Source organism: Tupaia chinensis, unplaced genomic scaffold (genome assembly GCF_000334495.1).
Source record: "Tupaia chinensis unplaced genomic scaffold, TupChi_1.0 Scaffold000362_1, whole genome shotgun sequence".
Lineage (NCBI taxonomy): Eukaryota > Metazoa > Chordata > Mammalia > Scandentia > Tupaiidae > Tupaia > Tupaia belangeri.
This window is the reverse complement of record NW_006159859.1, coordinates 2,309,120-2,324,066: the sequence shown is the minus strand read 5'-3', so window position 1 is coordinate 2,324,066 and position 14,947 is coordinate 2,309,120. Positions and strand designations below refer to the sequence as shown.

Below are 14,947 nucleotides of genomic sequence, written 5' to 3'. Positions count from 1 at the left end.
AATGTGTTGGCTTATATTTCACCTCACTGCATTTGAATTCTTCTCTTCATGCTGAACTCCCTTTCATTTTTCGTTTATTTGAAAAAAAGAAATCAATGATAAATTATCAGCTAAACTAATTGTTTCAGTTGGGCATCCTCAATTCTGCCTGCACTTTACAACCAACTGAGGACTTCTAAAAGAACACTGATTGTATTAGTCAGGATTCTCCAGAGAAACAGAATCTCTAGAGGAGATTTGAAGATTTCTAAGAGAGGAGTCATTATGGGAAAAGACTCACACAAGTATGAAGGCCAGGAAGACTCTAATCTCTTGTCTTCAAGGTAGAACCAGGAAAGCCAGTGGTGTAATTCAGTCTGAGTTCTAGGGTCTGAAAACCTGATGGGCTGCTGGTGTGAGTCCCAGAGTCCACAGGCCTGAAAGCCTAATAGCCAAGGGTGAGTAAAAATGGATATTTCAGCTCCAGAAGAGAGGCTGAATTTGCTCATCCTCTCCCTGTTTGTTTTATCCAAATACTCATGGGACTGGATGGGGCTTCCAACCTTGGTGACGAAAGCAGACGATAGCTCTGCTTTCTGTGGTGCATTGATACAAGTGCCAATCACTTCCAGAAATAACCTCACAGACACATCCAGAAATGATGTCTTACCAGCTCTTTGTGTGGAGCCTTTACAAATCTAATGCCCAAGCTTCACCTTAAATCAGAACCTCCAGGTCTGGGGAAGGCTAGGGGACCCAGATACCATTTTTTAAATCTCCCTAGTGATCACAGTTCTTAGCCAAGGTCAAGAACCTCTCCCAGTCACCTTAGTCCTTGATACTTCCACTTGATTTATATTCAAATCTTATGTCCTTCTTTTCCCTCCTCTCTCAGTCTGTTACCAAGCCCCTTAGATTTATTTTCCATTCATGTGTCTCATTTCAATTCCTTTCTTTTCATTCCCTTTACCTACATCATATTTCAGATCTTAGAGTAATCCCTGAGCTTTTTAAATGTTCTTGTAAGAGCTGTCTCTATTTGTAGTCCACCTCCCTTCAATCCATCCTGCATATCATTGCCCTGGGAATTTTTCTGAAAGCAAACTTTCTAAATCAGTGTCTCTAAAACTTTATTGTGCATAAGAATTACCTGGGGATCTTGTTAAAACACCGATTCTGAATTCTGTGTGTCTAGGTAGGACCTGGGATTCTTTTTCTAACAAGGACCAAGTTGATGATGTCCTGGTCTGCAGATCACAATTTGGTTAACAAGGCCCTAGGCTGATTATTTCTCAGTAGTCTAAAGCAAGTTCTCAGCGCCTTTGAGTAGCTACGTGGGTTCTTCAGAGGATAGTTTCAGCAGTAGTTACTAAAAATACCTGCAGAAATATTATGATTATGTGATTAATTAATGAATTCATTAATCAACTGAGTATGTGAATGAAAAAATTATGAAGGCATTGCCTGGACTGATGATTATAGTGCTATCAATAGGGCTTCCAGATAGAGCAAATAAAAAATATGTTCTTTTGTGATATGTGGGACATTGTTTTACTAAAGAAATTATTTGTAATTTATCTGAACTCAAACATGACTCAAATCTTATCAGTCAGACCTAGTTTTAAAACACGGACTATGATTGTGTGCAGCTGGAAGATGATATTCGACTTTTAGTTAGTAAGTGTACTTTAAAATCGTGGTCCCGGGACCAGCAGTTAGCATAATGGCTCTGTCGCTGGACTCCCATGTAGTTGACCATGGTTCAAGTCCTGGACCCAGTGGCTTAAACTCACGCAGGGCACATGTGTGTGTGTGCCCAAGATCTCGAGAGGAGAAGGGATTGCGGCGTGGCCTTCCCCCTTGGGGGGGTAATTTCTCGCTTTCTGTCTCTCTGTCTCTCTGTCTTTCTGGTAAGCACATGTACCCTACAGCAAAAACCTCTCCAAATAAATAAATAAATAAATAGATAAATAAATGAATGAATGAATGAATGAATGAATGGTGGCCCCAAAACAAGTTTTGTACTAACAAGAGGATTCAGCTCAAGTCATGCTCTGATTAAACCTTTCTGTCTAGAGAGTGTGAACATCACCCCAGCAGCAGGAGGACACATGAGAATGTGCAGCAAATCATCAGGAGAGCAAAGGGGACTAGAGTGAGGGTCTGCGCCTTCTGTAAGAAAGAATCTTCAGGATGATGTTTTTCCTCCAGTGAGCATGATTTACATTAAGCAAACAAATGAACAACAACAACAAAAAATCCCAGCTGCACTAAGATAGCATTTACATGAGTAAAACTCATTCAAGTGTACACTTTGATGAGCTTGGACAAATGTATGTATAGTCATGTAGTCACCACAGTAATCAAGCACAGAGTATTGGGGGCTGGCAGGTAGCATGTGGTTAAGGTTCTGGACTCCCACATGGCCACCCACAAATCAAGTCCCAGACCTGGAGGCTTGCTTTCTCACTTTCCTTCCCTTTCTCCTTGTGTCTCTCTGGTCGAATTAAGAAATAATAATAATAAATAAAATAATTATTTTTTTAAAAAGCAGATGTAGAGTATTTCTGTCACTGCAGAGATTTTACTGCACTGCTCCAGAAAAGCTCTTCTGTCAGTCACAGCCCTTGACAATCACTAACTTACTTTTTGTCATTATGGTTTTGCCTTTTTTTAAAGAGAGATTTTTGCTATAGGGTGCATGCGCTCACTGGAGAGACAGAGAGAGACAGCGACAGAAAGGTAGAAATCACCTCCCCAGGGACAGCCATGCTGCAATCCCTTTTCCTCCATTCTCCACTCGGGATTTTGGGCATGTGCACACATGTCTGGTGTAAGTTTTAAGCCACCAGGTCTGGGACTCAAACCACAGTCAACTGCTTAAGAGTCCAGCAATGTAAACATTATGCCATCTGCTGGTTCTGGTTTTGTGTTTTCTAGAATGTCATATAAATGCAATTGCATAGTACATGGTCTTTTTACATCTTTTGGGTCATTGGGAAAGTCATTTTTGCATGGAAAAATATGCCATAACTTTCCTGACAACCTTTTCTCTCACTTAGCAATGATGCTTGCAAGATTCATCTGTGTTGTTATGTGTATCCATAGTCTCTCTTTATAGATCAGTGATTTATTCCATGGTATGAACATACCATAATAAGTTCAGCAACTCACTAGCTGATAGACATTGTAGTTGATTCCAGTTTTTGTCTATTATGGAAAAAGCTGCCATCAGTATTTGCATACAGGTCTTTGTGTGAGCTCGTTTTCTTTTTCTTGGATAAAGATATAGGGAGTAAGTACTGGGTCACATGGTAGGTGTACATTTAATTTGATGAGACTTCCATGTCTTTCCTAGATGGTTCTACATACTGCATTCTTACCAGCAATGAATGAGAGTTCCAGTTACTCCACATCCGTCCCAACATGTGGTACATCAAATTTGAATTTCAGTCGTTCTCCTGGGAGACGATTTGGATTTTATTCCATGAATAATCAACCCCATTCTCAGCCAAAACACACTACATGCTTACAGATATGACTCAAGTGCTTTCCGCCATGGGTTCCAGATGATTCAAAGTTCTCACTGAGATTTCTACTGGGCTCCTGACATTCGTCAAGGCTCTCTGTGCTCCTGCATCTTCTCTTACTATCTCTGTTTTCCCCTGTGATGATTTGATAAGAGGCTTGGACTCCTCACTTTAAAAAAAAAAATATTTACTCACATTAAACATTTCATGAGATTTAAAAAAAAATCATCATTAACTTCACTGGAGATGTACTAAATTTATGCAAGAGATTTCCAAAACAATAACTTATTAAACATTCTGTTGACCCTCCCTAATCTCTATCTCATTTCCTTTTCTCTCTTTTCTCCCAAGTTTACACTGCCTAGCTTGAAATTATTTCCTCTGAGAATTGACTTTTTCAGAGGAAAGGAATGAAGAGAAACAGAAGAATAGACATAAATTCAGTATGGCTGTAACAATATAAAAAAGAATGTAATTTGGTTGACCAAATACCAAGGCCACTGAGATGGAATTTATAACTTTCAGAATGATCTTTGTATACTTGTGTAAAGAGACTCAGGATCCTGTTTGCTTTTGTGGGCATGCTTTTGGCATACTCTTTCTCTCTCATGAATTACTTTTATTTTTTAGAAATATTTTATTTTAACTTTATTGTTATTATTTTCCAGTTTGACCAGAGAGAGAGAGACAAAGGGGGTGGGGAGTGAGAAAGGAAGCCACCAGGTCCAGGACTTGAACCACAGTTGGCCATGTGGAAGTTCAGCACCATTAACCACCACTCTACCTGCAAGCCCCTTCATGAAATTTTTGATCAAATGGAAAGTTGTAGTAAGGCTTTTGGAACTTTTTGTTTAGTTGCTAGCTCAAGGCTTGAATTCCATCTTTACCATTTACTTGATGATGAACCAGGATGGAGCTGGTTAATCCCTTTGAGTTTCAGTAGAGGTTGGTAAAAGGACCTGCTTTGAAGAGTTATTGGGAAGTTGAAATGTATGCATGGCAAGGCTCCACTGTAGTTGCTGGCACAGTAAAAGTGATCAGTAAATGTCAAGTATTTTTTTTTCAGGTATTTTTTAAAGGAGACATAGAACTAACAGGCTTATAAGAGAAACACAGAATGAGAGAGTTGTAGGAGGAGGTCTTCAGCCTTCTCCTGTACTAATCACACAGCTGAGGCCAAATGATAACCCACAGTTCCCCTGACCTATTTATTATCCTCTAACAAACTTTAATCATAAAAAGAATAATACTTCTCACTGTTTTTCCTCTTAAGTGAGGCAAAATGAACTTGTGTCTTCTCTTTGTTTAAGTCCAGCTACATCTTGTAAGCCAATTCACATTCCAGCTAATCACCAGGGGACCAAAAATGAAATGTGGTTATTGAATAACCATTTGCTGATTGTTTACAAAATGTCCAGGTACCTTGTGGTGACCTAGTTTGTTTTGGGTATAAGTTCCAATTCTGGAAAGCTGCTTGAAAGAGCTTGAATATTGAATACCAAAGTCTGAACTGTAACATAGGTTAGAAAATTAAGGATGATTTTTAAGGTTCCCTAAAATATCCAAGCTCTTCACTTACCCCTTCTTGAGAAGTTCCTGCACACACAGCCAGCCTATTTCTCAGTCCTCCAGGTTCGGAACTGTGCAGCTAGCCAAGGGGGATCAGTTAACTTAAACCACCACACCATGGGCCGACCTCCCTCTATCTTCTTCCAAGAGAATGGGGCTCATCCCCAAAGTGAAACAAACAAAAAAGAAACTGGATAGGCTTGAGGAGGTTAATAATAGTAGGTCAAAGACCTACTGAAAAGAGAAAATGAATAAAGACAAAAAAAATAAAAAGAATGTAAAAGGAGGAGAGAAGAACCAACTCAACCCATACATGAGGGGGTAGAGGGAGGAGTTTGGAGTGCACTTTGATAGACTTTGGAAATATAGACTTGTGTGCAGGAGACAGTAAACGTAAGTCATACTTATTAAGAAAATTCCATGGAAACTGTTCTCAATACTGGGCAAATAGTAAATCATTCATCTTCGTAACAACACAGGCGGTAGTCATTATTTTATTTACTCTGAACAGATGAAGAAACTGAGTCACAGGCCACTTGGAGAATTTGCTTAAAGCCACATGCCTCTTTGGTAAAAAGGGGAATGTAGAGAGAAAAAAATGTTCCAAAAGAAAATTACAGTGCACTCGTTACTAGATTTTAGCTCTGTCCATATCTATTTTTTGAGTTTTTAGTATCTACCTACTGTTTGGACAGAATCCTAACCTTTTTCCTGGCTTTAAGTCTGAAGCAAATTATTCTAAACATTTTTTTAATTTTGGTTTATTAAAGCTAAAACTGCTTTTCTTGAAATTAAAAAAAAAAAAAAACATAAAAAAGTCACATAACTAAAAACCAACCAGTAACGCTGAGATTCAAACCTGTGCAGTCTGACCACAGGACCACAGAATGGGAAAGAGCATTTCCTAAAATTTGGCCTCGGCTGATGTCTGTACTGTATTTGAGCCTGCAGTAAATGTTTAAATCATGGAGACTGTATTGGGGTGGGGATGGGAGGTTTACCAATGTGCTTAATGAGGCCCCATATGGAAAGAGGCCTGGAAGGTGGTGACAAAGAGACTTGGCTGTATTTTGATGACCCTTCACATTGGTGTGCAAACCACTCTTCAGACAGACTCTTTAATATGAGAAAGAGTAAGAAGATGGAATCAGAGTCACATTATCTATAGTGCCTCAAAGAGAACTCCATAAGGAAGTTTGTTTTTTTTTTCAACAAAAACTATATTCAGTTCATTCATAAAACATTGACTAATATATTTCAGTTGAAATTTCACAGATACAAGCTTCAAAGTATAATATGGTATGTACCAAAAATACAGGAGACATTTATAATAATAGCTTACAGATATAAATTGATGATAAACTACAATTTCACAAAAGAGTGTAAACATTTTGGCCTTTTTAAAGGCAAAGTGCTCTTATGATGACAGATAAATGAACAGATACACACTATTGTGAACTATTAACAGATGATACTAAAAAAATATTTTGATTTGTTTTTCTCTTAGAAACATAAATTTATCATTTATAGTCTTCAAAATATATTTGCATTTGAACTTTCATAACTGTCCTAATTTTCTCTTTTTATTTTTCTTTTTCCTTTTTTTCCTCACGTCCACTCTCCACCGCCCACTCTCTACCAACCACTTTCTCCCCACACTGTCACTGGCATCCACACTCATCCTCTTTCCCATCACATCTTCAGATCTCTCAACCCTCCGTAAAGTACATACACTCAGTAAAAATTGAGTGGGGATATACAATGTGTATCTTTCAAAGTCTGGCTCACTTCACTCCATGTTAAGGGAGCAAGAAGTTTTTATGAGGGATAAGAGTTACAAGAGTATGTTTTTATTGTTTGTTTTCTCATTTGTTTGTTTTTAGAGGTTTTTGCTATAGTGTGCGTGCACTCGCCAGAAAGACAGAGACAGAGAGACAGAAAGTGAGAAATCACCCTGCAGGGGGGATGACCATATCACAATCCCTTCTTCTCCAGTCTCTTCTCAGGATCTTGGGTACGCATGCACATGTGCCCAGCATGAGTTTAAGCCACCAGGTCCGGAACTCGAATCACAGTTGACTATGTGGGAGTCCAGCAACATAGCCATTATGCCAATTGCTGGTCCCACAAGAGTATGTTTTATATTAGTCTGGACCAGTATGCTCCAGAGAAGAACCATGGTACTCACATAGAGCATACTGAAAAAACATTACAACAAATTTTTAGGGCTGCTGTTACATTTTTTTCAAACTTCACTCTGGATTTTTTTCAGACTTGGGTACTTGGACTAGTTTTTATTTTTGTCACTTTCATTAGTTATTTCTATAGCCAGACAGAATTCTTTTATATTTAGTAATGAAGTGCAGGGATATTCGACCCTTGCTTTCTAGCTCATCTGACCTGTTTCTAAAATACTGCCCTCCACTGAAGTATTGCCCATTATGACATGGACATGAGTTTTCTTTTGTATTTATAGGAGTTGTGCCAATGGAACCAACCCTAGATGTGAACTCTTACTCAGAACCCTGTGTGTCACCGGGCCTACTTGTTTTTTTCTTTTACTCTGTAGGTCATTTGTAGAGGAAGAAGTAGGGTGTAAAAGACAGGCTATTATGAAATAATGCAAGTTCTGTGAAAATATCTTACTGATCTTAACTTGAGATTATTTCCCTTAATAGGCTAGGCTGAAACACCATGGTTGAATGCCAACTCAGTTTATTAAAGTAGAAATCCAACTCGGAATTTTTCTATTTTTATTTTATCATCTTAATTTTTATTTGATCTTACTTGATATATGAGGGATATTCAAAAGCTTCATGGAAAATGCATATTTTGAAAAAACTATACATAGATTTCAAAAATTTTTTGCACAAAGATCAACTTGTAGTGTTATTTTAAATTTTTTTTTGCCAGAGAGCAAAGGCACTCACCAGAGAGAAACAGAGAAAGATCCACCTTTGGGGAATGACTGCACTGCAATTCAGGTTTTGCACGTGCGTGCACACACACACACACTTTGAGGGTTTCTCAAGCCCTGGGTCTGACTCATGCAGTCAGCCATGTGAGATCTAGTCACCTCAACCACCATACCATAAGTTGGCGCCTGGGTAGATTTAACAAGGTAGTGGCCTGACTAGGTCCTTCTAGAGAGATTAGAGGGGCTGGGATTGCTTTCTCTCTCCTCGTGTGCATGTGTAGATTCTCTGCATTAAAATAAATAAATAAATAAAACACATTTTTTTTTTGGTACCAACAGATGGTGAAATGATTATTACATCACTGGACTCCCACATAGTTGACCATGGTTTCAGTCCTGGACCCGGTGGCTTAAAATTCATGCCGGGCTTGTGTGCATGTGTACCCAAGATCCTGAGAGGAGAATGGAGGAGAAGGGATTGCAGAGTGTCCATCCCCGCTGGGGGTGATTTCTCACTTTCTGTCCCTCTGTCTCTCCAGCGAGCACACATGCCGTATAGCAAAAATCTCTCTCTTAAGAAAAAAAAAAAAGCTATTTTTTTAAAGTAACAACTCATTTTTTTTTTCTCCTGAGAGATGCTTCCTATAGGACTCGTGTGCTCGTGAGAGACACAGAGAGACAGAAAGCAAGAAATCACCCTGCAAGGAGGATGACCACATCACAATCAGACGCCCAATGTGAGTTTCAAGCTGCCAAGTCTAGAACTCAAACCACAGTTGACCAAGTGAGAGTCCAGCACCTTAACCACTATGTCACAGCTTGACCCATCACCATAAAATTTTTATGTGGAATCAGATGTGTGATTCCAATTGCAATATAGAAAAGTAGATGTTTTCTAGATTTTATGCTTGATGACTCTATCCTATATTTAAAAGTACTCTCATTATTTCCCCTCCATTTTCTTGTTTTGATAACTACTGAATCCCTGCAATATGTGGAACACTGATCTGGTCAGTAAGAATATTAAAAAACAAAAAAAGAAAAAAAAAACAGTAAAGGTAGGAAGATACTTGCTTTGAATTTATTTTTTGTCAATTTGGAGAAATAGATCTTATATACCAAAAATACCCTGTATTGATAACCAGGTAAATGTTGCATGAGTCCAGAATTCAATACACAAGTTCAAAGGAAAGACAGGTAGATTGGCGAGCTGGAGAAATTGCTAAGGATGAAAGGCGACGCCGTCCTGGCTGTTTCTCACAGCCTTAGGGAGGACGTTCATAAATTCCCTGGTGATAGATGCTTGATCTCTGGGAGGGCAGAAGCAAAAGAGATCTTTGCCTGAGTTCTGCTCACAGAACTGACTGGAGTGTTCTCAAATTTGACAAGTACATTCGGAGTTGATACGAATAAACTTTCCAGCTTTATGTGCAATCCTTCAATTCTGTCACAATAAACAAAAATATAGCTACAAAAAAATAAACAGAATGTAATACCAGACTGTGAGTTGATCTGGATCTATTTTAGTCTTAAAAATTGGCTAGTTAATGAGTTTTTCAAGCTTCTGAATTGTATATTCCCCAGCAATAGTCTTCCCTGAGCTTTGTTTTAAAGACAAAACTAAAGTGCCCAGCAAGGTTTCTGTTTGTTCTGGACTTGATGCAGTGATGGTGAAGATCCTTTCTTTTCCTTTTCCACATTGTCACTTAAAATAATCAAGTGTGCTTTACAAAGATGGCAACTATTTTACTAAGGAAAAAAAAAAAAACATATTTCTTAAGAGCAGCAGTTGAACAGCAGTGTAAATAGGCTAAATCCCTGATTTTACACTACTGATCCAGGAGAAGAAGGGATGAATGAACCTATATTTATTCATATTAAATAAAGTTTCTTGTTTAAAAAATTCCAATTAGGCTGCCAGCTCTGGGACTAAATTGCAGTCAGCCATGTGGGAGTTTAGCACATTAACCACCATGCCAAATGCTGGCCCCAAATTTTGAGGACTTTTTACATAGGTCCTAAATAAGGAGTATTAAGGTCTGGAACCCGTTATAGGTAATCAGAAAAATAATGTCTGACCCAGTGCCACATAATTAGATTTCTGATGTATTTTGACTATTTAATAATTTTTGTGTTTTCATGCATTCTACAGAATTAAGGAAGTCATTGAAACTTTGCTGCTTTCATTAAATATGTAGACACACATCTATGTTTGTCTATTAAGAACTAAGATTATGTAAGCAACATGCTTTAAAAACTGTTAAATACTCTGTGGTCCTCATTAAACCCTCATCTAAAAATCCCTATTTATTTCTCTTTTACTGAAGAATAGAAATTAATATTCTAAGGACCAGCAGTTGGCGTAATGGCTATCGCCGGACTCCCATGGAGTCAACTGCGGTTTGAGTCCCGGACTCGGTGGCTTAAACTCACACCAAGTGCATGTGCATGCATGCCCAAGATCCCGAGAGGAGAATGGAGGAGAAGGGATTGCAGCGTGGCCATCCCCCCTGGGGAGTGATTTCTCCCTTTCTATCTCTCTGTCTCTCTCTGTCTTTCTGGTGAGCACACACACCCTCTAGCAAAAACCTCTCCAAAAAAAAAGAAAAAGAAATTAATATTCTAGGCTGAGTTTAAAGAACAAGATACTGATCTTGTAAAAATTTTGAATTTTTAAAAATATCTGTTCAAGGTAATGAAAGAAATTGAAAATGATCTTGTTACCAGCTGACCAAGTCTGGTTGCTTCTTTTTGAAATGAGAGGCAGTCTGGAGAAGGAGTTTATTCAGTCACCAGTTATAGGAAGACAGTCAATAAATACCATCAAACTGTCTTGAAGAGCACACTGTGTTGTTGGTATTTACAGGTACAAGATATAAGCACAGGCAAATCATTCCTCAACACAGTCATTAGAATCATTGCTTTCTCCTGGCTAATTATCCTGATTGCTTCAAATACCCATTCCTGGTTTGTCATCTGACCATTTCTAAATAGATCTCCCTATGACACAATACTTGGCCAGGCTGTTCTCTTTAGAGTCTTTCTTAACTTCAAAATGGCTGCCATCCTGCTACACTTTAAACTGGCCTGCTACAATCTGGACTTAGAATTCCAAATCTATTTGATTATTAGAAATCATTTGATAATCCTGAGTACTATATTCATTCCTCTTGCAACATAACAGATTACATTAAGCTTAGTGATTTTGATGTTGAACAATTGACATTCATTATCTCATAGTGTCTGTGGTTCAGGGTGGCAGGCTCAGGTTTTTTCCATGGGCACAATCTGGTGTGGGTGGGAGCTGCTCACCATGTGCTTGAATGTCCATGTCCACGGTGGCTCTTGTGTATGGCTGGGGCAGGAGCCCTCAGTTTTTCAGTACATGGACCTCTCTCTACATCACTCAAGGTCAACGGAGAGAGCAGCTCAAGAGTGACTGAGCAAGGAGGAAGCAGTGGCTCCTCATGTGATCTGGACCCCAAAGTCATAGCTGCCATGAATTTTTTTTTTTTTTTTTGAGAGATTTCTGCTATAGGGTGTGTGAGCACACCAGAAAGATAGAGAGAAACAGAGTGACAGAAAGCAAGAAATCACCCCTCAGGGAGGATGGCCATGCCGCAGTCCCTTCTCCATTCTCTTGGGATCTTGGCCATGCATGTACATGCACCCGGCATAAGTTTAAGCCACCAAGTCTGGGACTCAAACTGTGACTATATGGGAGTCCAGCGACACAGCCATTAGGCCAACTGCTGGTCCCAACCACCATTATTTTTGTGGTGTTATGTCCTTCGAGAACAAATCTTTGAATTTTGACTCAAGCTGAGGGTATCAGGGTGCACTTCTTACAGCAAGGAGTATCAGAGTTTATGGAACTATTTTAAACTTATCAGAAGTGGTACCAATAGATTAGCATCTTCAAAAAGTTCATGAAAAATGTATGTTATGAAAAAATCGTGTTTGGAGTTTGAAAATTTGTGCACCAAAATATACTCATATTTTAACTCTATTTTTTCACAAACCTTTGAAGTCTGTTCAAATTATTACATAAAATATAGAAATGTATATTGTTCTCTTCTTTTTAAAATTGCCAAACAATAAAGGAAGTACTATGTTAATTAAAATAATATTTTAAAATTATTTTTCTCAACTTTTCATGTGCTAAAAATAATGTAAACTACTAGAGGTGACATAGCCTGAGTTTATTAAAAAGTGGTGGGCCAGCCTGTTGCCTGGTGGTTAAGGTGGCTGAATCCCATAGGTCAACAGCACAGTTTTGAGTCCCGGACCTGGTGTCTTGAGAAACATGCTAAGCATGTGTGTGTGTGTGCATGCCCAAAATGCTGAAAGGAGGGAGAGATGGAGAAGGGATTGTAGTGGGACCATTCCTCATGGGAGGGGCGTTTTCTCACTTTCCCTGTCTTGTTCTTTGTCTCTCTCCAGGAAGCACATGTGCCCTTTGGCAAAATTAAAAAAAAAAAAAAAAAAAAAAAAAAAAAAAAAAAGCATGAATTGGTGTTCAAGATTGGCTTGAGTCAAAGGCAAAAGAGAAAGTGGAGAAGTAAAAGAGGAAGACTTGGGAACAAAAGAGGACGATTCTGCCTCTTGGTGGTGTGGCAGATGATTGGCTTTTTAGCAGGCTGAGAGTGTTAGGTCACAACTTCTGTTCTGCATGAAGTCACACTCGGCATGTAATAGAAACATTTTGCTTTTAAATCCCCAGAGGGGATGCTCATTCCTGTGTCTTTATATCTTTCTGCACCATTGTTTTCCTTCATGGACCAAGGGCAAAGGGAATGTGTCTGTTTTGTGGTTCAGTGTTTGCTTGAGTATAAACTGGGATGACAGACATGGATATGAGGTCACACAGGCACACAGAGCCAAGATCGCAATGAGCCTTCCAACACCATGCAAAGAAGGGGCTGATATTTTTTTAAGCCAAGAAACTTTCACTGTTATTAATATTTGAAGGTACATATAGCCATTGCCTTACGTGTGAACAGTTTCCTTTGTTTAATATCTAACCAGGAGTCATGTAAGTTGACAACTTGATAGATTTTGATAATTAAATAATTTCCGTATTTGTTCATACACAAGAGCGCATTATGTGTAGAGGCAGGGATGTTGGTAAGGAGGATTTTGCAATAATCTGGAGGAGAGATGATCTGCGGTCAGGGAGGAGGGAGCAGAGGGAGTGGATTTGTTACCCTTCTAGTTGGGAGGTTGAGCAGTGACTTTGATAGAGGAATAAGGGAAAAGGAAGAATCAAGAATACTTTAGAGTTTTGGATAAGTTGCAACAGGAGGGAGTAGAGATATTCTCTAAAATAAAACATATGGCAAGGAGAATTGGTTTGTGGAGAACAACATTTAGCTCTTTTTGGGAGGATGTGTTGTTTTATATCCAGTACTTTCTGTACTCCTCTCAAATCTCAGCCCTGCCTCCTATCCGCATTTTGGTGGCCTCCATCAAGCAGTTAGAAGGGTTGTTCCACCAAGAACTTTCTTTACCTCTTTCCTTGGCGTCTGCATTCAAGTTCATAGACAAGAGTCCCTCAAAACATTTATGGAAAAAGTATATTATGAAAAAAACTATGCATGAATTTCACATTTTTTTGCACCCAAATAAACTCATGCCTTAATTCCCCCTTTTCATGAACTTTTTGAAATCCTCTCCTCCTCTTGTTTCCCTTCTGCTTGGAGGGGTGAACTGCCTGAGAGAGCAAAGGTCAGTCTCTCCCTCTCCCCTATACCAGATCTCATGGCAGCACACCTGCTCCAAGACACAGCGCAAAGGTTCCCCCTGTGTCCAGCATCGTCAGTTTCCATCTCGACCGAATCTATCACAAGCATAAACATAGGCTGCTATCTCTCCACATCAAAGAAAAAAAAAAAAAAAAAAAAAAAAGCCTGCTATCTCTCCATCTCAAAGAAAAAAAAAAAAAAACAATAAAAACACTCCCAGGACCTCACCTCTCCTTTCAGAGACCACCTCACTTCTCTGATTATAAAAAGTCTTTGAATGAGTTCCTAGCCCTTGTTTGCCATTCCCATTCCTTCCGTGTTGGACATGCTTCACGAGAGCTTTCCGCCATCACCACATCATGCGCTTGTCCCTTGGCAAGTGCCCAGGAACGTCCACAGGGCCAGAGCTAGTGATCATTTTGGAATCCTCCTCTTACCCAGAATGCTTCATAGAGGAGGTGACATTTAAACTATACTTATGGCCTGCCATGATCTAGTTTACCTGAGAATTTTTAGTGTGATTCTTTTTCAAGAGTGTTTCTTTATCACCACGAAGAATGATAGCCAGAGTCATTGTCTACCAATGGTGAGCAAACCAAGGGCCCTTACATAGAAATTTCACCAAGGCTGTGTGGTAGCCAAATAGCAGTAGGGCTGGGATCATCTTACTGACACTTAGAAATGAATTACTGCCATTGGGTATTGTCATCCCTATTTTAGATGCAGAAATAGGGGGTGTGGTCAGGTTAAGGAAGTTTCCCAGTATCTATTAAAAGACACCATCACACCCCCATCATTGTATTCTAAGGCTGCATTTTTCTCACTTGAGATCCTTACTTTCCTTCATCTTTATTAGTGGTTCTACCGGAAAAGCTACCCACCTATTATCTACTCTTTTTGTTTCTGGAAGCCCAAATTATGGATCTAATAATATGATAATAAAATCCAGAGCTGCTACCAGTGATTTCAAATACTGTTTCCTACTTGATGGCATGTTACCTGGCACAGCGAGGTGGAGGAGGACACGAGTGTTTTGCTAGTAACACCTGCAACTAAGAGTTTCGCTAGCGAGATAGATGTCTGCATCCAAGTTCCCAGATATTAGCTTCAACCCATCTCCCCTTTGCAGGAAAAACACCTAGAGATAAAATTATGTTTTGGCTGGGACAACATAATAGACTGTTCTTTATGTGAAGCATTCTGTAGGG

At 39.1% G+C, this 14,947-nt stretch overlaps 1 protein-coding gene across 3 annotated transcripts in view; it reads left to right on the top strand.

Moving 5' to 3' along the window:
- PDE5A (phosphodiesterase 5A) overlaps window positions 1-14,947 on the top strand; it is a 132,276-nt gene that overhangs the window by 30,384 nt on the left and 86,945 nt on the right. The window lies entirely within an intron of this gene.